This window comes from Triticum aestivum, chromosome 2D (assembly GCF_018294505.1).
Source record: "Triticum aestivum cultivar Chinese Spring chromosome 2D, IWGSC CS RefSeq v2.1, whole genome shotgun sequence".
Taxonomy (NCBI): Eukaryota; Viridiplantae; Streptophyta; class Magnoliopsida; order Poales; family Poaceae; genus Triticum; species Triticum aestivum.
The window spans coordinates 216206220-216229823 of NC_057799.1; positions in this window are offsets into that span (position 1 = coordinate 216206220).

Below are 23604 nucleotides of genomic sequence, written 5' to 3' on the forward strand. Positions count from 1 at the left end.
CTTCCAAGCCGTGGCTTGATAGCCTATTACAAGTGTAGATCCTTTGTTCATTGCGAAGCAAAGAATCCCCAAGCAATATTTTGAGCTGTGCTCAGTGGGTGCCTATGTTTGAGTTGTGCTTTTGCAACACTCTCTTTGGCCCCTAAGTAATATCTCTGGTGGCCTTGCGCCGATCAAGAGGTGTAGCTATGGTTCGATTATGACCAAGCCCCCAAGTGATTTCTCTGGTGGCCTTACGCCAATCAAGAGGTGTAGCTATGGTTCAAATACGACCAAGCCCCCAAGTGATCAATAATATGATAAGCCAATAAGGCAGGATACCCATGTTTGAACCGCGCATCATTGTAGCAGGTCCTCTTCGGCAACCTTTAACTTTTTGCAAGAGATAAATTCTTCTTGAACCGGGATTTCGAACCGGATATTGAGAGCGTCAGAGCTTTGCAAGAGATAGTTTCCTCTTAAACCGGATTTGAACCAGATACTAAGGGCTTCAGCGCTGTGTGGGAAACAGGATTTCCCTTAAACCGGACTATAAACCGGAAGCATCATTGTGAGCCGGAATATTTCTGATGGCCTTTAAATTTTCATCATTATAATAGTAGCCTCCGGGACCGGGTTATCTTTCCCTTCAACATCCTGGGGCACTTGAATCTGCTGAAACTGGCAAGACTTGCTGAGTCATATCATCGTAGCCCCCGAGTCTTAAGTTGACTTAAGGGGTTGTCTTGAGATTCTCCGTACTTGACCATAGCAGAAGGTATATATCATTGGTGTTGATAACGCGACGTAAATCCACAGAAGGTTGAGGTGACTGCGGTGGGTTATAAGTGATCCCGTATGAGCCGTGTTAGCAACTCGGCCAATGGTTCCTTCCAACTGGCTGTTTGAAGTTGACCAAACTATAGTGGCAGCGATTTGTGCGCATGTCCATTGAACCATCCAGCGCAGACGGCGGCCGATGAAAATTTGCCTCCAATTTGTTGGAAGAAAACCGGGCTACCCAAGCAGTGACCTGCTCATACTCAATAAATAGCTCATGCAAACAGGTGCGGCCCGGTGTATTGATGTAGACCAGGCCGCGAGAGACGGACGACAAAGATGACCACAACATCAGAGGAAACTCGGACAGATGAGTCGACCGCGGCATTGTAAGCCGGCGCGGACGAGCGAGTTAATTCCCAGGGACGGTCCTGGTGAGTTGAAGTAGTCTGGGCCGTAAGGGCGGCGGCTTGCGCGCATCCATTTACCGGGTAATGAAGCACGGACGAATACCGGGTGCAATGTTGCTAGTACGTGCTCCGTATCCGTGGTATAAACCACATTTGTAGTGAATAATTGTCCTGCGTACAAAAAATACAGCAGGGCGGAGTAGTTGTTTGTCGAAGGAAATCAACATGTACTTAACAAAATATGTAAGATAAATATCACCTGATTTTTAGGTGACAGATGATCATTATATGGCGTCCGTAGATAACCAAGAACTTGTGTGTTGATCCTTTGAAGGGCCTTGCCAGAGTTCGCCGTAGTTTGTATAATCTTCACTCCAAGAAATTGGGGCATATTTATCCTCGGGAACGCGTCGTATATCTTCTGATATGATCAAAAGTTTTTTTCAGCACTTAACCACTTTGACTTTTCTTCTATTGTTTCCATCAGCGCAGGGGTGTAGGAAGGGATCAGCCTGCAGGGCCAGGGCGGCCGGGTTAGCACCTGCTGGTTGGCGCAGGGCGTCTCACCGGAGGCCTGAGGCAACGGGGAGGAGCCGGCGCAGCGGTTGATCTGGGAAGCGGGTAGGGCGGCTCGAGGTGGCTCGGAACGGGACGCAGCGCAGGGGGTAGCTGAAGTGTCGGGCGTGACCGGAGGGCGGCGAAGCCAACAGTAAACTGGCCCAGGCGACCAACATGAGCAGCAATAGTAAACGGACAGTGAGCCGGCGTGGGCGACCAGTATGAGCAGCAGTAGTAAACCGGCGCCGGCCTAAACAGGGCGGGTCGCGGTGAGCCGGCGCACGTTGGTTGAAGGACTTCGATGGGTGTCTTGGCATAGGTGGCTCAGCGCAATGGAGGTGAGGCCAGGCTTGCGGTGGTGACTTAGCAGCAGAGGCTGGGGCGATTTGAAGACGCCAAGCGACGGTGGCGGCTTGTCAACAACACCAGGTGAGACAGAGGTGGATGAGGAGGTCGGCGACTTGGCGCGAGATGACTAAGGCGAGGCGACTCACAAAGGCGGTACACCGGCCGGTCCATGTTGCGGCTTGATGTGCAGCGGAGGCAAACAAGGCGAAGTTGGCAACGTGACAACGGCGCACGGCAACCTGATGATGATGCGGCAGTGAAGGTGAGGCCGGGTTAAAACGGCGCTGAACAAGGGGAGGCCATGGCGGCTCGACTGGCGATTCAGCGAGGCTGGGTCCGGGTTGGAACCGGAGATAGGGCGACTTAGGGTGGTCCTCCGCGGTCCAGAGGCAAGGCACGGCGGCTCAGTGCTTAACACCACGGTGGAAGTGACTCGAGGTCAGGTCAACTCGGCCCGGACGATGCGACTTCGATGCAAAGGCGTGGTCAGGCGATTTGAGGCGCTGGACCGTAATAGAGACGGCTCGGCAGGGGCCAGCTCGGTGGTTGAAGGCGCTCGCGAGGGCGTGGATGCAGACGGTGACCCGACGACACGGCGGTTTAGAAGTAGAAGGGTGCCGGGAAGAACGGCGCGCGGTCATGGCCGGTTCAACGCCGGAGAAGCGACCCGGTGGATCCATCCACGACAGCCGGCCAGATTGTGCAACAGTCCCGGCGGCTCGACAGTGACCGCGAGGCAGAGCCACAGTGATTATAGTAGGCATCTTGGAACGGCGGCTCACAACAGCTCAACGCGGCCGTGTTGGCGGCTTGAAGGCAGGATAGGAATGGCCCGCAGCAGCTCGAAGCGAGCGGTGACCGTGGCGAGCAGTGACCGTGGCTGGCCACGACGCGGGTCAGAGCAGCGGGCGTGCTCAAATGGCAGAGCTCCGGCGTAGCTATAGCAGCTCGTCACGTGGTCGAGGTAAACTGGCCGAGGAGAGTGGTGATGTGGCAGGTGGCAACAGAGAGGAGTGCGAGGAGGCCTGTTCGATGTGGAGCCGTGTTGGAGAAGCAGTAAACCGGCGGGTGTTGTAGAAGGAGGAGCGGGACCGGCTCACGGGGCAACGACGACCCGGCGATGGCGGCAAATTGGGAGGCCCTCACCATGGCTGAGCCGTCTCTCACGGCGTTGAAACCGGGCGACCCAACTCGGCTGGTCGGAAAGACGCCGGCGGGTCGAACAACGAGGGCGCGACATTGGCGACTGACCCGGAGGCGATGGGAAGCCGTGGCAGTAACTCGGCCCTGGCAGATGGTAGTGGCTCGGAGCTCGTCACGAAGGCACGAAGGCGAGGCAACGGGAGGCCGGAGGTGCTCCGTGAGGGCAGGCCGCAGCGGTTTACAGACGCCGCACCGGCGGGGGTGGCTCGAGGCAACGGAGGTCGGCGACTTAGCGCAGTGGAAGAAAACTGCCGGCAGCCTATCGTCGGTGGTTCAGTGATTCAGCAATGGAGCAAGCCGTCTCGATGCCGTGAACAAATAGTAGTGGCCAGACAGCGCGGTAAACCGGCAAGGGCCTTCGGACGGTGGCGGTTCAGCACGGCGGAACGAGGCGGAGCTTGGCGTGGGTGACGACTCGGCATCGGTGACTTGGCGCGCGCGGTGAACAGCACGGCAGTGCAGGTGAAGCCGAGTTAAAACGGCGCTGAACTAGGGGAGGCCATGGCGCGACTGTCAGAGGCAATCCAGAAGCAGACGACTGTGGTTGTGACCGGCTTGGCGGAAGCGGCTCATCGCACGGCAAAGGGCTCAAAGCAGAGACGAGGCAGGTCAACCCAGGCATTTGACTCCTATGCCGGGTCGTAGAGGTTGTGGGAAATCCTGTTCTTGTACAATGGTTGCACGTGAAAGCCTGATGGTATGTTTGTTCTGTTTGCCTCTCGGGAACTGACCCGTTCGCAGATTTTGGTTTTTTCTTCCAAGTATACGATCACCTCATATTTGGCCAGTGAAACCTTATCCGTTTCAGACCGGTGGCGATTTAGTAATAGCGGCGGCTTGCGGTGGCAGCGGGCCCTCTCCTGGAGATCTGATGAAGCGCCGACGGATCATGGTCAACCAACTGGATCAACTCTTAATTAGGATCCCTCCAAGAACTCAACACCACCGTGCGCTTGCCCCACGGTGGGCGCCAACTATCGTGGATTTGTCACAGCAGATGTCCTAGTGTGAGGACTTACTCATGAGGCCAACGCATCTATGTGGTAGCTTGGGAGGGGTTGAGCGGAATCGAGAGACGCAACACAAGACAAGGATTTAGACAGCTTCGGGCCCCGGGAAACATCATCCGGTAACAACCCTACCTGCTGTTTGTGGCCAGGTCTTATTATCATCACGAGGGAGTCACCGTAAACCGGCTCTCCCAGTTATGTCTAGCCCTAAGATTATTTTCTCTGTTACTTGACCCTCTTGGGGTGCCCTGCCCCTCCTTATATAAGTTGAAGGGGCGGGTTACATGTAGAGTCCAACTCGGATTAAGACTTAAACTATTCTGACTTCCCTTCATGGGCTTCTTAACGTCTTGGGCTTCATAACGTCTCAGGCTTCATAACTCCAAGCGACTCTATCTGCCGAGTTATGACTATCAACCAGTTATCATTGTCTGCCGGGTTATGACTGTCAACCAGTTATCACTGTCTGCCGGTTTATGATTGTCCGCCGGGTTATGACTGTCAACCAGTTATCACTGTCTACCGGTATATGATGGTCTGCCGGTTTATGATGGTCTGCCGGTTTATGATTGTCTTAACACCTGCCGGGTCATCATCTGACTTAACACCTGCCGGTTTACCGTCTGTCTTAGCCATCTGTCTCAACTGTCTGTCTTAACTATCTGCCGGTTTACCATCCGCCGGTTTACCAAGTCCCAGCCGGGTTATGACTCCGTCCGGGTCATACCGCGGGGTATATCCCTGACACCGCCCGAGGCCGCCGCCTCCTCCTCGTCTCGCCAGCCGCCGCCGCGCCTCCAAGAAGCAGCAGCAGCCCCCCCGCGGCGCCGCTCCGCCGCCGCCCACCGACGCTGCCCTGCCCCGCCACAGCCCCGCCGGAGCCGCCGCCCGCCGCCGTTGACCCGCCGCCGGCGAATCGGTAAAAACCGCCGCCGGTATTTTTGGTTTAGATCTAGATCGTTTTTTGTTTAGGGTTAGGGTTTTCTCGGTTTTCCCGGTTTTCTCCGAGCGGTTCTATTTAGCGGACGTTCGCCCGAACGCTTCTGCTCGCGAACGCGTTCGTTCGTTTAGTTCTGTTAGCGAACGTTCGTTCGTTAGTCTTTTTCTTTTTATTTTATTTTCGGTCAGGGACCTATCCGCGATTATTTTTACCGCAGATTAGCCCCTCATCTTCAAACCCTCGCAACTTTTCAACCGTTCGTCTAAATCCAGTGAAACCAACACCAAAATCTTCGTCTCAAACCCCTCTTTCCAGTTAATGAACTTGAACATGATTTTGACAATTTAAAAATTTGGTTGCAAGCAGATTTGGATTCAAATTTCTTTTGATCGTAGTTTCAGTTCCGTAGCTCCGATTTGATTGATTCTTTTTGCAAATCGAAGCACTTTAGTTGAACTTTCAATTTGTACTTTCTTATCTGAGTTTTACCCTTGCATCTATGAGTGAGTGCTTATGTATGCTATTGTTTGTTTGCGATAGAATTTCCGGAGTGCGAAGCGTGCTACTACGAGTCTATGGTTTGCGGATCGTCAGCAAGGCAAGTAACACTTTGATCATACCCTTTATTACCTAGTTTTTATGCATTAGTTTCAACCCTCAAACATTGCATGAGTAGGATTTGATAACATGTGGGTTTGGGAAGTAGTTGATGAGGTAGAACCTATTGTTCCTTTATATCAAACCCTGGGAGTTACTTCTACGATATGCTTATACTGCTATGCTATGCTCGTAGACGTGGATTGGTTGAGTGTATCCATTACAGATGTGAGAGTTGTTAATTAATGGTAAACTTAAGGTGGCTACTTGAATACGCATCTGGGTGGATTAGTTGCGGGCACCTGGAGAATCCAGTGTTGTCCTAGGATATCCCAGAGTACCCGTGTGATCATCCTCTGGTTCGCCACCCAGGCTCAAAGGGATCATAAGATTATTCATGCTAGAAACTTCTGTGTGCAGCCACAAGCCATTATGGGCTCTGGCATAGTTGAGTATGTTGCATGACCTCTTTCAGTGGTAGGCTAGCAGATGTAGGGGAAAGTAGGTGTAACTGTCCACCCAGAGTAAAGAGTTAATGTTTCTGAAAGACTGTGTCTCGGTCATCCGTTTCTCAAACACCATGTAGTGCGAGAAATCCAACGGAGGAGATCGAGTCTTGTGGGGAAAAGTGCGCAAACCTCTGCAGAGTGTACAAACTAATCATGGTTAGACGTGTCCCCGGTTATGGACATCTTGAGTATCTGGTTCTTGAATTATTGATTCGATCTCATCAGTCTAAATTAAATTGTTGGGTTCTTAATACTGTTTAATTGGGATTGAGTTGGAGGAACCTTCTCAATGTTTATCAATCACCATGATAGTTAAACAAAATATATTCCTTTGTTGTAGGAAAAAATTGGCTTTTCGCAAAAAAATGATAACCATAGAGCCTCCACCAGCCATATATGCATGTAGTGTTAGCATTTATCTTGTTCATTGCTCTACAGTGTTATATTGCCAGCATATTCCATGTGCTGACCCGTTTCGGGCTGCAACGTATTATGTTACGGACTTTTCAAACAAAGAGTAAGGTGCGCTAGGTCGTTTGTCGTGCACTCAGCTATGCCGTTGGAGTTGATGGAGTCATTTACCTTCGATGCTTCCGCATTTATCTTATTTAGAAGGCCTTAAGCCATATTATTGTAATAAGTTCTCTTTCGAGACATTCGATGTAATAAGTGTGTGATGGCACTCTGTTATTAATCCTTCAAGTACTGTGTGTGTCAGCATTACGATCCAGGGATGACACTTAAGCACAGAGATTTGACCGTTTGAGGTCGGATCACTACATATTTGTTCTAATGCTTTGAGTGTTAGCAATGATGGAAGACTATATGATAGTTGAGTATGTGGAATTTGCTAAATCAAAGCTCTTACATAGACCCTTCTTGAAAATAAGATGAATTGCAATTGTTTGATGCCTAAGAACCTGGTTTGTTAGTTTTCAAGAAACTTTATGGTTTATACTTAAACTTGTGAATAGCTTGCTACTTGATCATGAGAAGTTTTATGAGATGAGCTACTGTTTATGATATATAATGATGCTAGAAAAAGTGTTTGGAACTATGATTGATCAAACTTATACACTATGCTAGCATTCACACTTCATAAATTATTTCTTTTATCATTTACCTACTCGAGGACGAGCAGGAATTAAGCTTGGGGATGCTGATACGTCTCCTACGTATCTATAATTTATGAAGTATTCATGCCATGTTTATAACAATTTTATATAGTTTTGGTATGATTCGATTAGAACCAACCCGGACTGACGCTGTTTGTAGCAGAACTACCGTGGTGTCGTTTTTGTGCAGAAATAAAAGTTTTCGAAATGGGCTAAAAATTTACGAAGAATATTTTTGGAAAATATAAAAAACACTGGAGCGAAAAGATACCAGAGAGGAGTCCCCGGGTAACCACAAGGGTGGGGGCGCCCCCACCCCCCTAGGGCGCGCCCCCTACCTCGTCACCGCCTCGTGGGCCCCTTGACATGTCCCCGACGCCAAACACTCCTATAAATTTAGGAAACTCCAGAATGAAACCTAGATCGGGAGATCTGCCGCCGTAAGCCTCTGTAGGCACGAGAAACAAATCTAGGCCCTCTCTAGCACCCTGTTGGAGGGGGCCGTCATCACCGGAGGCCATGGAGGAGGTTCCCCGAGGGGGCCATCATCGCCATGGAGGCCAAGGACCAGAGGGAGAACCTCTCCCCATTTAGGGGGAGGCAATGGAGGAGGAAGCACAAGGGGGAGAACCTCTCCCCCTCTCCCTCGGTGGCGCCGGAGTGCCATCGGGGGAACCATTGCCGTGGTGATCGTCTTCATCAACATCACCATCTTCATCACCATCCTCGTCCCTTTTATGCGGTCCACTCTCCCGCACCCTGCTGTAATCCCCTACTTGAACATGGTGCTTTATGCCACATATTATGATCCAATGATGTGTTGCCATCCTATGATGTTTTGAGTAGTTTCTTTTGTCCTTTGGGTTGATTGATGATCTAGATTGGTTTGAGTTGTATGTTTTATTTTGGTGCTGTCCTATGGTGCCTTCCGTGCCGCGCACACGTGAAGGATTCCCGGTGTTGGGTGTTGTAATACGTTCCTGATTCACTTATAGTGGGTTGCTTGATTGACAGAAGCATAAACTAGAGTAAGGGGGTTGTTGCGTATGGGATAAAGGGGACTTGATACTTTAATGCTATGGTTGGGTTTTACCTTAATGATCTTTAGTAGTTGCGGATGCTTGCTAGAGTTCCAATCGTAAGTGCATATGATCCAAGAACAGAAAGTATGTTAGCTTATGCCTCTCCCTCATATGAAATTGCAATGACGACTACCGATCTTGCTAACAATTGCCTAGGCTAATTCCGCACACGGATCCATCATTATTCCACACACGGGAGGAGGGGTGGCCACTCCGGCCCCGGCGGCCACCCCTCCTCCCGCCGGCTGCCGCTCCGGTGCTGGCGGCCACCATCCATCCGTCCACCTGGCTGTCTCTGGGCCCTTTGTGGGTAGTTTTTTGGCCCTTGCGTGGCCATGGATCCTCCCTCTCTCAACTTTGCTCGAGGTAAAGAATTTCAGTTCTCTATGAGACAAAAGTTTGGTCATCCGGTGGTGTTTTCCCCTGGTTTTCGTCAACATGAATTCACTTTGGTGGTTTCCTTTTGCCGTGCTCGATTTCGGTTGGATTGTCACACAGTCAGTGTCACGTTGCAATCTTGTTTTGGCGGTTATCCACAGGGGTTTCGTGTGCTACATCTCAAGGACAGATCATTCAAGTTTTCGGTTGCCTCCAAAGCAGTGGGTTTTGAAATTTATAATCAGGGGCGGGTGGTTGAGAAGGATTTTGAGTTAGTGTTCAATCTTTGGGGTTTTGGAGGACCGAACTGGTTACGTGAAGAACAACTTTTTTATCGCGAGGAAGAAGCTTCTTGGACTTTGGTCAGGTCTGGATCACGCCCACGCTCCGCCGCCGGTAGTTTTTCCGGCGATCAACCACGGCAGTCGGTTTTTGCTAGGTTAGCGAAGTTTCCGACCGTCAGCAGTAATGTGGCCTCGGGCAATAATGTGCACTCATTGCGCAATATTAATTCCTCGGGCGAGGATCTCGCTGCGGGTTCGTCGCGCGGGAATCTGGCTCACTCTAATTTCTCTTTTCAGTGCTAGGCGTGTGGCAAGTTGGGCCATTTTGCTAAGGAGTGCAATGCCATTCGCCTACCTGGGCTTTTTCCTTATCTCCGGTTTGACACTTTCCCCAGCCCATCGCCTGAGGCCTGGGACCTAGATGCGGTCCATGACTGGTTCCAGTCAGTTGGCCCAGCCCGCGAACCTCCGCTCATTTCCTCTTTTAGTGAGCTTTGTTTGGGATCTTTTCCTAATTTCCAGCCTCGTCGTCCCCTTGCCTCCTCAACTTCTCCGCTCTGTTCCTCTGTCTCACCTCTGTGCACAAGCTCTGCTTCTAGTGCTTTGCGCCTCACTTCGCCGGTGATCTCGCGTTCTTCGGCGACGCCGATGGCCAACATCCCGATCGACCCACGCCCCTTTGTGCCACATGGCTTCAACATTCAGCAGGTTCCTGGGCGCAATGGTGTGGCTCGGGTGGTGCTACCGCAGCGCCCTCGTCACCATGAGGACTGGGCGATTGCGACTATCCACCCTCTCCCTGCAGATGCTCCATTCCCCAATGTAAGAGATGTTCTTGAGGATTTTATTGTTGAACATAGACAGCTGGGGCTGCGAGATATCCAGCGTTGTCCGTTCGGTGAGGCATATGTTCGTCTCACGCGGGTTAGGGATAGGGACAAGTTGGTCCTTGATAGCCCCCACGAGTTTGGAGATGTGTTCATTAGTTTTGCGAGGCATGATGAGGGAAGGAATCACAGGAGGGTTCATCTTAACAGAGTGGTGTGGTTGCTTCTGACGGGAGTCCCTTTTGATTTCCGCACCACTGAAGATCTTGCTTGTGCTGTTAGTAAGTTTGGCCGAATGATTTCCTGGGACAAGGAGGATGACCACATGGGTCGCATTGTGGTCAAGGCAAGAGTTCTGAACTTGGATACCATCCCAAAAAGTTTGCGCTGGTCTGAAGGGGATGAATTTGAGGGGGACGGATGGTCTTCCTCCATCGAAGTGCTGGCCAGTGAGCTCCTTGGTGGAGGACCTGCAGATGAGGATCCTTTTCCTCCTGCTAATGAGGACCCGCACCCTCTACCTGAGATTGCTGTGCCTGCTGAGGGTTTTCATGTTGTTGCAGCCATAAATAATGAGGTGGATGTTCAGGTTGCTGCAAATTGGGATAATTGGGACGATAACCATCAGCACGTCCATAATGCTGAGTTGGAAGATCTTCTGGATGCTGTACAACAGGAGGAAATGGCCTGGGCAGATGGTGAAGAGCTGCTTCCAGCTCCCAGTAATAGCAGTTTCTCTTCAGACATGTCCTTTTCTGAAGGAGACAATTCTCATATGTTTTTGCCTTCAGTTACTATGGAAGCCACTCATGCTAGGGCTGAAATTCCTGCAATTGCCCAACCTGCTGCTGTTGTGATGGCTACTGGACTGCAGAACATAATTCAAGCATACCAGTCAGATGATGAGGAGCCTCCTGTATTGCAGGAGCAAACCCAGGAGATGGCTGCTTTGCATGATCAGCCTCCTGCAGACCCACTTCAACATGTTGCCCCTCTTGCAACACAGGCTGCTCCTGATGTTTCTCCTCCCTTGGAGGTGGCTTCTGACCAACCTGCACTTCTGGAAGCAGCTTTGGAGCCTGTCATGTTTTCTGATCTTCCTATGACAACTGCTGGATCTTCAGCTCAAGTCTTGAAAGACAATGCTGAACATGTTATTACTGCTAGAGGAAGTTTACAGCCTGTGGAGAATTTAGAGGACCTCCAGTCAGGTCTCCAAGGTAACTGGGTTAATCAAATCAATGAACACTTTAACATGGCACCTTCCCTCCTTGGTCTGAAAAGTATTCAGATGGCTGCCACTGCTAACACTGAACTATCTGTTTCTGAAGAAGGCCTGTTACTGTGGAAGCAGCACTTTAAAGAGAAAGCATTGGACAACAGGAGCTCTTTCTCTACCAACATTCCTGTAAGTTGGTTTAATTTTATTGTCCACTTGCTCCTGTCCCCTGATAAGTTTTCCTGGACTGTCAATATGTTAAAATCTGGAATGTGGGATCTGTTCACTGCTGTGGAAAATATGGACCAAGCTTTTCTGTTTCATATACCTGACAAATGTCCTACCTCTCATGCACCAATCTGTCAGGTCATGGAGGAAGGTGAGCAGGACAAGGGTAAGGAGAATATTGGGGTAGCTGCAAATTTGCATGATGTGGAGTCACAGGCCTTGCTGCAACCTTTTGGCCAGGAAAATTTAAGGAAGAGGAGAAGTGGAAAAACTCCACTTGTGGAAACAGAGGTAAGAAGAAGTGACAGAATTAAGAAAGACAATGCTGGTTACAAGAGAAATTCCTATCCTAATAATAATTGTTTACCTTGCAATGCTGTCCCTCCCATCATCAAAAAATCAGTTGTTAAAAACCTCACTGCCTCTTTCTGTAAGGTTTCTAAGGGGGAACTGGAGGACATGCTGGCCAAGAAGCCCAAGAGAATGCAAGAGGAGGTTTTGGACAAGGTGCCCTTGGCCAAAGGAGAAGGACATGCCTCCACCTCTTCTTAATGTTTAGGGACCCTTCTTGGAGTGTTGTGTGGTGGGATTGTGTTTGTAGTTCCACACCACTTAGTTTGTTGCTGCTTTTGCCAATTGTAAGACTTGGATCTTGGTGCTTTCTGAACCTTGTATGCCTGTGGCTGTACTTTCCTGCTAGTCCTTTCATGTGTCATCTTTGGTTGCTCTGCTGGAATTATGTTATGTTGTGGATCAGGGCATTATGCCAGCTTCTTTCCTTTTTGCATGATGATCAAGTGATGGTGCTTGCTCTCTGGTACAAAATCTCAATTTGTTTCCATGAATAACAATAACAGAAACTGGAATATTCTAAATTGGAACATTAGAGGTATGAATTCTGAGGACAAATGCTTGGCTTTAAGACAGAAGATTGATGAGAGTGATTGTAATATTGCGTGCCTTCAAGAAACCAAAAGAGAGACCTTTGACACTGCCTACTTAAAAAAAATTTGCCCCTCTAGAATTAATAATTTTGCCTTCCTCCCCTCTGTTGGAGCTTCTGGGGGGCTCCTAATGGCCTGGAATGGCTCACAATTCTCTGGAGAAATCATTGCACAAAACAGGTTCTCACTTTCCATGCAGTTCACCAGTTTGCTTTCCAATCAGTCTTGGATTCTTTCAAATATCTATGGTCCATGTGACCCTCAAGACAAAATGGAGTTTATTAACTGGTTTCTAAATATTCACATGCCTGATGATGTTGACTGGATCTTAATGGGAGATTTCAACCTTATGAGGGCTCCATCAGATAGGAACAGACCTAGGGGAGATGTTAATGATATGCTTATGTTCAATGAGGCCATTAGTAACCAAGGTTTGGTTGAATTACCTTTGCATGGTAGAAAGTTCAGTTGGAGTAACATGCAGCATGATCCTTTGTTGGTCAAACTTGACTGGTTTTTCACTTCTGCCTCCTGGATGACTTCTTTCCCTAATACAATTGTACTACCACTTGCAAAACCTATATCTGATCACTTGCCCTGTGTAATTAAAATTGGTACTTCTATCCCAAAGGCAAAAGTATTCAGGTTTGAGAACTATTGGCTGCATCATTCTGATTTCAAACAAGTTGTTGCCTCTGCTTGGAGCATCCCAGTTGGAAACCTTGATTTTGTTAAGTCTTTGAATGCTAAGTTCAAGATCTTAAGAAGAGCTTTGAAGCTGTGGGCTAAATCTCTGTCGTGTCTGAAAACTACAATTGCAAAGTTAAATGAGCTCATCTTCATGTGGGATTTCTTTGAGGAATTTAGAGAGCTGGATACTCATGAATGGAGTTGCAGGGCTATTCTTAAAGAACAACTGCTTATTCTACTGAGGAACCAACAGATTTATTGGAAGTAGGGAGGAAAAATCAAGGGGGTGAAGTTTGGAGATGAAAACACAAAAAAAAATTCACACAAAAGCTTCCATCAATTACAGGCATAACCATATTGCTATTCTTCACAATGAGGACCAAATGGAGATCTCAGATCATGCTGGTAAAGCTGCTATTCTCTTGGATGCTTTCAAAAAAAGAATGGGCACATCCCAAGAAACCACAATGCACTTTGATCTAGTTTCTTTGTATGGGCAGAGACAGCATGCAGATATTTTTGCTAATCTGGAATTGCCTTTTACTGCTGAAGAAATTGAAGCTGTTGTTCATGATCTCCCAAATGACAAGTCTCCTGGACCTGATGGTTTTAATAATGAATTCCTCAAGTCTTGTTGGGATATTATTAAAGAAGATGTGCTCAAATTCATTTATGATTTTCATGCAGGGCACATCTCCCTTGAGAGTTTGAACACTTCATTCATAACTCTCATTCCAAAGGGGAATTCTCCATTGACTGCAAATGATTTTAGGCCTATCTCTTTACTGAACAGCTGTCTGAAAATTGTTACTAAGCTGCTGGCAAATAGATTACAAAAGGTGATTCTGAAATTGGTACACATCAACCAATATGGATTCCTTAAAGAAAGATCTATTCATGACTGTTTGGGGTGGGCTTATGAATATTTACACCAATGTCATAAGTCAAAGGAGGAAATCATTGTTCTGAAATTGGATTTTGAAAAGGCTTTTGACACCATTGAACATCAGGCTATGTTGGATATTTTAATAGCAAAGGGCTTTGGGGACAGATGGCTTACATGGATCAAATTATTGTTTACTTCTGCATCCTCTGCTATATTACTAAATGGTGTTCCTGGAAAAAAAAATTATTGCCTTAGAGGTGTAATGCAAGGGGATCCTCAGTCTCCTCTTCTCTTTGTGCTGGCTGCTGATCTACTTCAGACAATTCTCAATAAGGCAAGGCACCTGGGTTTGGTAACTTCTCCCTTGCAAGTAGAGTCATGCGCTAATTTTCCAATTGTCCAGTATGCCGATGACACCTTGGTTATTCTGCAAGCAGATGCAAAGCAATTACATTGCCTCAAAGCCCTTCTCAATACTTTTGCTGATGCCACATGCCTTAAAGTGAACTAAAATAAATCAAGTATGATTCCAATAAATGTGCCAGAAGAGAAGATGGAGATTTTAATAAATACTTTTCATTGCAAGAAGGAATCTTTTCCAATCAAGTATTTGGGAGTACCCCTAGGCCTTCATAAGCCTACTGTTGAGCAATGTTTTCCCCTTGTCACAAGACTGCGGAAGAAGATTGTGGGATTGTCCACCTTTATGACTTTGGCTGGGAGATTGTTGCTAGTGAAATTTGTCCTCAACTCATTATTGATATATCTCATGGGATGCCTTGATGTGCCTATTACCATCAAAACCCAAGGCATAAAATACTTGAGACATTGTCTTTGGAGAGGCCCTGATTTGGAGGACCATAGACCTGCCATGGTGGCATGGAGTACTATGTGTAGACCTAAAAATCAAGGTGGATTAGGAGTGATTGATATTTTTGTTCAGAATAAAGCATTGCTTCTCAAGAACCTGCATAAGTTCTACAACAGACACAATATTCCCTGGGTCAATCTGATTTGGGAATCTTACTACAGCAATGATTCTCTACCTGGTCATAGCTGGATGGGATCTTTTTGGTGGAAGGCAAACCTTAAGCTGATTGATAACTATAAGTCCTTGGCCAGATGCAACATAGGTGATGGAAAGAGTGCTTATTTTTTGGACTGATCTTTGGCACTCACATTGCTTGCAAGACATGTTCCCCCACCTATTCTCGTTTGTGAAAAACAAGGATGCTACTGTTCACACCATTCTCCAAACTGAATACTTAGAGGACCTATTTCATCTGCCACTGACTGTGCAAGCTTTCCAGGAATTTGAGGCTATAGAGGACATCTGCATTGCTTTAAGGGCCTCTGATACTTTGGATTGCACAGATACCTGGAGCTACATATGGGGAACTGAGCAATTCTCTGTGGCTAAGGCATATAAAGTGCTGATGGGAGTTAAGGTTGTACCTCAGCAGTTTAATTGGATCTGGAGCAGTTCTTGTCAGCCAAAACATAAGGTGTTCTTTTGGAGACTACTTCATGACAGGCTCAATACTCGAAATCTTCTGAGAAGGAAATCTTTTCAGCTGGGCAGCTATAACTGTGTTGTCAACAATTGCCCACAGGAAGAGACTCTCCAGCACCTTTTCTGGACTTGCCCTTTTGCTGCACAGTGTTGGGATCTGATCTGCCCTTCAAGATAGGCAAATGTTTCAATCATGGAAGCTTTTCTTGATCTCAAGCAAAAACTCCATGTACCTTTCTTCATGGAGATAGTCATCCTTGCCTCTTGGGCTATTTGGATCTCCAGGAACAACATGATTTTGCAAGCAATTCAACCCAGCATTCAAAGGTGGAAAGCCATCTTCATGGAGGAGCTCTCTCTTCTCAGATTCAGAATTAAAAAGAGCTATGCTGGAGCATACTGTTTTTGGCTGGATAATCTTGTCCTGTAATCCTTGTTTCTTAGTTGTTAGTGTTTTTTTCTTTCCTCTTTCTTTTGTCTTCCCTTCTTGGCTTATCTCAAGCCTTTTTGTACTTTGGTTCCTTTCTGGGACTTTACTTTTTTTACATTAATATAAACAAAAAAATTGCAGTGGGGTTTTTGCCCTACTGTGTACAGTCAAAAAAAAAAATTCTAACTTTATGATAACATCACCTATTTATATATTTTAGTTCTCCGATATCACGCAAAGTTGTCCTCTTCATATCCACAACGTAGTTTTATTTCTCGTTTCTAGATGGAAGCAAACATTCGGTGTATGTAGATTCGTATCAGTGGCAGATAGGACTTGAGAGAATATTGATCTTACCTTTAGCTCCTTGTGGGTTCGACACTCGATACTTATCCCTTCCACCTTTGGAAATTTCTATGATGATTCCTTGCACTTGGGGATTATCAAACCCCACAACACCCTTGTTGATACTGATGCATATGTAGATAGTTCTGATGTAAGTCTTGCTGAGTACCCTTGTGCTCATGGTTTCTTAATATATGTTTTTGTAGGACATCAGTCTCACTAGTAGTTCCACGTGAGCTTTGATGAGTAGCTCAGGAATCTCAGACAGAGGTCTGGTTCATATGGAGGGTCTTGTAGATACTCAGGCTTCTCAGCCTTTTTCTTGTGTAGTTATCTGTACTCAGACATGTCTATGCTTCAGTTGCTTGTATGACTTTGTATGTTGGGTCATGTGACCCATGTTTGTAATATCATGCTATGTAAGGCTCCTCGGAGCCTCTTAAATAAATACTTTGAGTCGTAGAGTTATGTTGTGATGCCATGTTGTATCTACAAATATCGTGCATATTGTGTGTATGTTTTGAAATGCATTGGTATGTGTGGAATTCAACACCTAGTTATCTGCCTTTGGTAGCCTTTCCTATAGGGAAATGCCTCCCAGTGCTTCCACTGAGCCTTGGTAGTTTGCTGCCGCTCCGGAACACATGGATTGACCGGCATGTATCCTTCTTTGCTACCGTGTATGCCCCTACGGGGAAATATCACGTGTTGTTCCTTTAAGTCCTTGTAGCTTGCTACGACTTGGGTTCATACGTTGATTACTGACACATGCATTGCTGGGTTACGTATGCACGTCCCTGTACGTTTGTGCCACCTTGGTTTATAACTAGTCATGTTGACCCGGGTTCTCTGTCATATGGATGCTAGCATCGCAATCATATAGGTGAGCCAACAGACGCAAACGGTCCCAGCCAACGTAAAGGCGGCAACCGTGGGTTACCGTGTGTGAGGCCGCAAAGTGATATGATGTGTCTTATGCTAGATCGGTGCGACTTAGGATCGGGGTCCCAACATGGAGCTGCATATGAGTATGCCAATCACGCATGTCACGATGGAATTGGGTGAATTATTCAAATGTTGCTGGTTCTTGGTGTTATGGCATAATATTTTCACCCTAGAAATCAAACCCTTGGTCGTAGATGGTGTTAGCATGCTCATCCTCCACGATCATGTTGTGCATGATCACAGAAGCAGCCATCACCTGCCAAAGCTTCTCGGTGCTCCAGGTCAGTGCGAGGTGTCGAACACATCCCATAAATATGGAAGCACACCTAAAGCACGCTGCACATCCTTCCTAGCACTCTGTGTCTCTTCTCACGTTGCAGATTGCGTATTGTCTTCACAAGAGCTGATCACGGAGGATAGATATGTAGTACCCCTTGTTGTAATGGTGGCCATTTATCTCAAAGTTGACCTCTGGGGAGTGGCCTTCTGCAAGCCTTGCAAACACCGGAGAATGCTGAAGCACGTCGATATCATTGTGAGAACTAGCAATGCCAAAGAAAACATGACATATCCAAAGATCTTGTGAAGCCACCGCTTCTAGTATGACAGTGACACCTTTCACATGGCCCTTGTATTGCCCTTGCCAAGAAAATGGACAGTTATTCCACTTCCAGTGTATACAACCTATGCTACCAAGCATGCCTGGAAAGCACATGTCGGCATTGATTGCCAACAACTTCTCTGTATTAGCGGCAGTAGGCTCTCTCAGGTACTCAGGGCCAAACACTGCCAACACGGCCTTGCAAAAACTGTACATTGATAGCAGACATGTGGACTCACTCATACGCACGTACTCATCCACAAGATAGCCCTGTATTCCATATGCAAGCATATGAATAGCCGCAGTGCATTTCTGGTAAGACGAGAAGCCAAGCTTGCAAAGGACATCTTCTTTCCACTGAAAGTATGAGTCATATGCTACTACACGCTCCCAAATATGATTGAACATATGTCTCGCCATCCAGAACCGGCGACAGAATTGATGTGGTTTGAAGAGCGCGGCATTCTCAAAGTAGTCGGCATACAACATAGCCTGGCTGCTCTCCCTATTGCGGTTCAAGGCCGGAGCATGGCCTGAGATTGAGCCCCCTATACCGAGGCCACTACCTAGCAATGTGGTCATTCACGACCAATGCAGCCACCATAAGGTCTTCGTCATCCGATGAACAAATGAAGTTGTGGGGAAAAACTCATCCCCACTTTCCAAGGTACCTTGTGAGAAAAGTGTCAAACACCTTGCGGTCGTTGTGGAGACACGGCCAGGGAGACCACCTAGTACTGCCCAAGCAGGCATCAGGCAAGGGTGGCGTCGATGGCGGGGTGTCCGGCGGCCGTTGCAGCACATGCCGGAAGGTGTTGGGGTCGATGGGCATGGACGACAGCCATAGCTCCCCTAGAACCAGATGCAGCGGGAACCCCTCCGAAAACGCCGGCAGGAACTACTCCGAAACACAGATGTGTGCCGGCTATGGCGAGCTATGGTCGTGGTTTGGGCTGTCGGGCAAGGCAGTGAGGAGGCGGTCTGAAAATGGGCAGCGACAGCGGCTATGGCGGACGGGGGGGGGGGGGGCAGCGGAGGACAAGGGTGCGTGTCCCGCCCGTCCGCGCGATGTTCACTTTGATGCAAATGCGGCACAAATTTGGGCCGGAAATAAGTTGAAAGTGGACCGAAAACGAGCATTTGTCTGTTTGCTCTCACGCGTTGGTCCGCACTTTCTGTCCGTTTACCCTCTAAACAGACTTGGCCGGACCAGTTGGAATCGTGCGTTGGAGTTGGCTTTAGCTGTGCTGGTTCTACTCTTGTGTAGTGTCCTTAATGCTGATAAGGGCAATTCAATTTTGGCATTTCGCTAATGTGGACGTCCATATGTAATCAGTTGTGTCAAATTGGGTGCTTAGTGTCCCTCCAGAGTCTCGCCTAGACATATTTGGGGCCCGTTAGGAAGACTGAATTTTATTTATTTTTCTGCGGGTGAGGAACAATTGATTTTTGGAGGACTTTTTACAGGAATGGAATCCCTTTGGAATAATTTCTTTGGCACCGTTTGGAACGCAAGAAACTGGCCTAGGAATAACAAACTGAAGTCTCTTATAGGGCCGTTTTCATGGAACGAGAAACACTTGGCTCAGAGATTTTAAGATTGTCCCAACTATTATGTATCATCTATTATTTGGGATCCAAGGGCCTAGATTGAATGAAATAATAGGTCCCTAGTGAGAAGGTTACTCATGAGAGGTGACAAGTGATAGAAAAGATAGGAATACAAAAAAAATTGAACACAGTACAGTTGAAGTCGCTCACATACACAAGCATACACTCACCCCTATGAACGCACACATGAACATCCTACCCCTATGAGCATCTTTGAGAGTCTGAGTTGGCATACCATCTTGAGATTCGAAGAAGTCGCCATAGACGCCTTCGTTGTCGACAGGAACGTCTTCTCCCACTGAACGCACATCACCAAAAAGCCTAGAATAAATCTAGGAAAATGCAAGCACTAATGTTAAGTTTAGGACTTGAACTCTGGTGAGATGGGGATATCACTATTCTCCTAACCACACAATTAGAAGTTGGTTCACAAGAAACACTAAAATTAAGAGGTGCTAAATCTGTAAGGCGGACGCTACGCGTTAGCCGGCTGATGAGCTCGAGGGATCAGTCGCCTGGCTAGCCACCTAATCGATTGATTACCAGCCATATGATTTGGGAGGTCCTATGTGAGGAGTTCTGCGTGAACTAGGTGCGGTTTCACATAGAGCACTTCGTTCGCGGGCTTACTGGACCGCGCCGTGCGCGTTTCACTGCTGCACGGGTGTTTCACTATTTCGAACTCTTTCACCGTTTCTGATGCTTCTTTGTGTGAATTAAAGAATGTTTCCGTTGTTTCTGCTTAGACAGTTCTCTTCTTTATAACTGCAAGTTGATTCTAAAACAGTTCGGTTCTAAAACATTTCTAAAACAGTAAATAAAGGTTAGAGCTTCTTTTAGAAATTAATTCAGTTGGTTGAACCTTCTTTACAACTCCAAGTGAGTAAGAAAGTATCACTAGGGCAGCATAAAAAAACATAAAAAAGTATGGAAAATAGTATATTAAGCTTAAAGCTTCTTTAAAAACGGATTCTCCAATTTTGAACCTTCGTTACAACTAAAAGTAATGCAAGAAAGTATCACTGGGGCACCATGATAAAAAACATAAAATTGTATCATTATTGAAACATTTTCCCCATGGAAGTATGTTGGGGAACGTAGTATTTCAAAAATTTTGCCTATGATCACGCAAGATCTATCTAGAAGAAGCATAGCAACGAGCAGGGAGAGTGTGTCCACGTACCCTCGTAGACCGAAAGCGGAAGCGTTTAGTAACGCTATTGATGTAGTCGAACATCTTTGCGATTCAACCGATCCAAGTACCGAATGTACGGCACCTCCGCGATCTGCACACGTTCAGCTCGGTGACGTCCCTCGAACTCTTGATCTAGCTGATGCCGAGGGAGAGTTCCGTCAGCATGATGGCATGGTGATGGTGATGATGAAGTTACCGACGCAGGGCTTCGCCTAAGCACTACGACGATATCACCGAGGTGTGTAACTTTGGAGGGGGGCACCGCACACGGCTAAAAGATCAACTGATGTGTCTTTGGGGTGCCCCCTCCCCACGTATATAAAGGGGGGAGGAGAGGAGGCCAGCACTAGGATGGGGCGCGCCATGGGGGGAGTCCTACTTGGACTCCTAGTCCAAGTAGGATTCGGGCCCCCCCTTCCCTAGTCCAAGTAGGAGAAGAAGGGAAAGAGGAGATAAGAGAAGAAGGAGGGGGGCGCCGCCCCCTCCCCTTATCCAATTCGGACTGGGCAAGGGCGGGAAACCACCTCTGGCCGGCCCTCTCTCTTCTCCACTAAGGCCCATTGTGGCCCATTAATCCCCCGGGGGGTTCCGGTAACCCCCCGGTACTACGGAAAATGCCCGAACCTATCTGAAACCATTCCGGCGTCCAAACATAACCTTCCAATATATCAATCTTTATGTCTCGACCATTTCAAGACTCCTCGTCATGTCCATGATCTCATCCGGGACTCCGAACAAACGTCGGTTCATCAAAACACGAAACTCATAATACAAATCGTCATCGAACGTTAAGCGTGCGGACCCTACGGGTTCAAGAACTATGTAGACATGACCGAGACACATCTCCGGTCAATAACCAATAGCGGAACCTGGATGCTCATATTGGCTCCTACATATTCTACGAAGATCTTTATCAGTCAAACCGCATAACAACATAAGTTGTTCCCTTTGTCATCGGTATGTTACTTGCCCCAGATTCGATCGTTGGTATCATCATACCTAGTTCAATCTCGTTACCGGCAAGTCTCTTTACACGTTCCGTAATGCATCATCCCGCAACTAACTCATTAGTCACATTGCTTGCAAGGCTTATAGTGATGAGCATTACCGAGAGGGCCCAGAGATACCTCTCCGACATTCGGAGTGACAAATCCTAATTTGATCTATGCCAACTCAACAAACACCATCGGAGACACGTGTAGAGCATATTTATAGTCACTCAGTTACGTTGTGACGTTTGATAGCACACTAAGTGTTCCTCTGGTATTCGGGATTTGCATAATCTCATAGTCATAGGAACATGTATAAGTCATGAAGAAAGCAATAGCAATAAACTAAACGATCATAGTGCTAAGCTAACGGATGGGTCTTGACCATCACATCATTCTCTAATGATGTGATCCCGTTCATCAAATGACAACAGATTTATATGGCTAGGAAACTTAACCATCTTTGATTAACGAGATAGTCTAGTAGAGGCATACTAGGGACACTCTGTTTGTCTATGTATTCACACATGTACTATGTTTCCGGTTAATACAATTCTAGCATGAATAATAAACATTTATCATGATATAAGGAAATATAAATAACAACTTTATTATTGCCTCTAGGGCATATTTCCTTCAGTCTCCCACTTGCACTAGAGTCAATAATCTAGATTACATAGTAATTATTCTAACACCCGTGGAGTCTTGGTGTTGATCATGTTTTGCTCGTGAGAGAGGCTTAGTCAATGGGTCTACAACATTTAGATCCGTATGTATTTTGCACATCTCTATGTCTCCCTCCTTGACCTGATCGCGGATGGAATTGAAGCGTCTCTTGAAGTGCTTGGTTCTCTTGTGAAATCTGGATTCCTTTGCCAAGGCAATTGCACCAGTATTGTCACAAAAGATTTTCATTGGACCCGATGCACTAGGTATGACACCTAGATCGGATATGAACTCCTTCATCCAGAATCCTTCATTTGCTGCTTCAGAAGCAGCCATGTACTCTGCTTCACACGTAGATCCCGCATGACGCTTTGCTTAGAACTGCACCAACTGAAAGCTCCACCATTCAATATAAATACATATCCGGTTTGTGACTTAGTCATCCGGATCAGTGTCAAAGCTTGCATCGACGTAACCATTTACGACGATCTCTTTGTCACCTCCATAAACGAGAAACATATCCTTAGTCCTTTTCAGGTATTTCAGGATATTCTTGGCCGCTGTCAGTGATCCACTCTTGGATTACTTTGGTACCTCCCTGCTAAACTAATAGCAAGGCACACATCAGGTCTGGTACACAACATTGCATACATGATAGAACCTATGGCTGAAGCATAGGGAATGACTTTCATTTTCTCTCTATCCTCTGCAGTGGTCGGGCATTGAGTCTGACTCAACTTCACACGTTGTAACACATGTAAGAACCCTTTCTTTGCCTGATCCATTTTGAACTTCTTCAAAACTTTATCAAGGTATGTGCTTTGTGAAAGTCCAGTTAAGCGTCTTGATCTATCTCTATAGATCTTGATGTCCAATATATAAGCAGCTTCACCGAGGTGTTTCATTGAAAAATTCTTATTCAAGTATCCTTTTATGCTATCCAGAAATTCCGTATCATTTCCGATCAACAATATGTCATCCACATATAATATCATAAATGCTACAGAGCTCCCACTCACTTTCTTGTAAATACAGGCTTCTCCAAAAGTCTGTATAAGACCATATGCTTTGATCACACTATCAAAGCATATATTCCAACTCCGAGAGGCTTGCACCAGTCCATAAATGGATCGCTGGGGCTTACACACTTTGTTAGCACCTTTTGGATCAAAAAAACCTTCTGGTTGAATCATATACAACTCTTCTTTAAGATATCCATTAAGGAATGCAGTTTTGACATCCATTTGCCAAATTTGATAATCATAAAATGCGGCAATTGCTAACATGATTCAGACAGACTTAAGCATCGCTACGGGTGAGAA